At 41.1% G+C, this 2603-nt stretch overlaps 1 long non-coding RNA gene across 1 annotated transcript; it reads right to left on the bottom strand.

The window, feature by feature from the left end:
- Positions 1-1066: 1066 nt before the first annotated feature.
- LOC124375658 lies at positions 1067-1914 on the bottom strand. Its single transcript, XR_006923715.1, has 2 exons — positions 1534-1914; positions 1067-1447 (listed from the first exon to the last, which is right to left on the bottom strand). It is a non-coding gene; the product is annotated as an uncharacterized LOC124375658 (long non-coding RNA).
- Positions 1915-2603: the final 689 nt, after the last annotated feature.

Genomic DNA, 2603 nt, shown 5'->3' with positions numbered 1-2603 from the left:
ATCAACTCAGATTATGTGAATAGACTCTGATGTTACTCTTAGCACACCAATCTATTAATAAAATGATATTAATGAGTCAAAACACTGAGAGTGACATTTCTTAAAATTATCATGAGCCCAAAACCTTCTTTTCAACTACTTAAAAGAAATTGCACAAATAAGGTCACGGGTGTTGTGGCGAGTTCGAGTCGAGTTTCTTCCATCATTTATTCTTCTCGAAATGTTCTGTTTGATGTTGAACTGACGCTGAACTGTATGTTGGTGATCAGCAGATACACCAAGCGCCAATCAAAACCAGTTCAAAACAGAGCGTGCGCTCGAACCTGATTGGTGGCTTGCTGCGTGATTGACCAGTTACGTTTTTATCCTCATAAATAAAAAGGAACGAGTAAAAAGAAAGATATTTGACTTTGAAATGTAGTGAAATTAAAATAAAAGTCTCGCGAAATTAAAATGTTGCAGTGAAATACAGATACACACAAAAAGCTACTTATGTACAGTAACAAATTACATTTACTTTGCTACTGTCCACCACTGGGAAGCACATAATTGACTTGATGCATGCTGTAGCATTATAATTTACTGAAGTTCCAGCATCACAACGCCCTTGTGCACGGAGCAAGGTCCATAGAGACACGGTTTGACAAGGTTGGGCTAAATTAACTCCAGCATCTTGCACAGAAAACTGACCTCAACCCACTAAACGGCACTGGAAACTCCAACTGCATCTCCTCATCTAACACCAGTGCTTGATCTCACTAATGCATTTGTAGATGAATAAACACCAATTCCTATAGACACGCCCCAAAATGTGACGGAAAGCCAACAGCCAAAAAGAGACAAAATCTGGAATGTTCTAAATATCTATATAGGAATTTGGAATAGATATCAAACCTTAATCAATATGGTGCTTATACTAGAATCTCTCACGTAATAACCATCCATAGTAACTACTAGTGGTTACCATGAACTGATGTAGTGAAAAGTTCTCAGGGTGAGTTTGACAGTTCGGCATAACGAGGCCCTAACTGAAGAATGGCAAGATTCTTTTCGATGAGCCATTAACCATTTTCAAAGCAATGTTTAATTTCATCGCAGGCTTTCAAAGTACGGACAAGAACGGCTGTTAGATATCAGCAGACTTTGAAGTGGTGCTGGTTTTAAAGCAAAGAACAAGGTCAAGACTGTGAAGGTTTTGTCATTTTGCTGCCTTTAATCTCGTCAAAAAATCTTCACTGCCTCTGACAATGTCCTAAACCACCCTCCCCTCCTTAGTTGCCTGCAGTGAAGTGTGTAATGTTCAGACCTTTTTAATGAACTGACAAACAAGTTCCTAGACATCTAGCGTGGCATTTGCAGCGATGGCCGTGCCCTTTTTGTACTCCGTGGAGGACATGTTAATACCAGGCCCTGGTCTGTGGCTCTTGTTAAAACATGCTTCTGAATCCTGACAAGAAAAAAAACGCAATTAGATGAAGGCTCCATGCACAAGGAACTGCGAATGTCAGATGCATTGATATACTGTAAACCTACATGTGTCTGGCACAACTTTGGTGAGCAGTAGATCCTTCTTGGCCCCAAGATGTGAAATTTGGGAAGTGGTAGCTCACTGGTTAAAACATTGGAAGGTCACAAGTTCAAATCTCCGTGCCATAAAGATACCGCTGCTTGGCCCTTGAGGAAGGCACTTAACCCTCATCTGCCTTTGTTAATCCCGCTGGATAAGGGTGTCTGCCAAGTGCCATAAATGTAAAAAAAAAAAAAAAAATGCCATTGCTTGGAATGTTTGGCCAATAGCTCTCAGAGCAGGGAGCCAAAAACTTAGACTCCATTGGTAAGCCACAGGAAAAGACAGGATTCAAAACCACAGGAACCAGAACAAATCAAGATCAAGAAGCCAAAAGTTCAAGTAGGAAGATGGGATACAGGTGACAGTCATGGCAATTAGCAGACAGGGCGGGCAAGGCAATTGAGAAAAGGGGACAATGGGGGCCTCTAGTGGACAAAACAAAATTCTGATCCGTGACAAATAGCAAAGCCTTTCTGTGAGCTCCAAAGAGCACTTCCCATGAGAAAGCGGAGATCTCTGACCATCTCTCTAATCGCCTTCACTCTTTCAGCAGTTCACAGCCCGTGTTTTTCGACGTCTCTCCAATGGGGCATACCTGCCTTAACACTTTTCCAAGTGTCTTTTTTTTTTTTTGGCATTTGAGTTGCCCAATAAAAGGGAGATGCTATCCCCTCTACACATCATTGTTTAAATCACCTCGGCTTACACAGAAAGGCTCCAAAGGGCCAAGTTTTCTGTTTGGAGCAGAATTCATTATGCCATGACTGATTATGAGACTTACACCATTTATACACCCTCTTCAAAAGAAGAATTCATCAGCTACTCCTGTTTCTCCTTTTATTCATCCTGCTACAGAAGACGCTCGAATGGAAAATGAATTCATCTCACACCTGTAGAGATTTATAAAGGGAATGAATATGTGTCATGGTTCGGCTTTTCCCCCATTCAGGAAGATTAAGACGCATTATGATATTATGTAACGACGCCACAGTGAATCCGTATAGGAGAAAAGGCTGAATGATGATTTCTGGCG

Source organism: Silurus meridionalis, chromosome 2 (assembly GCF_014805685.1).
Source record: "Silurus meridionalis isolate SWU-2019-XX chromosome 2, ASM1480568v1, whole genome shotgun sequence".
In the NCBI taxonomy this organism is placed as follows: Eukaryota; Metazoa; Chordata; class Actinopteri; order Siluriformes; family Siluridae; genus Silurus; species Silurus meridionalis.
This window is presented reverse-complemented; position numbering and strand designations above follow the sequence as displayed.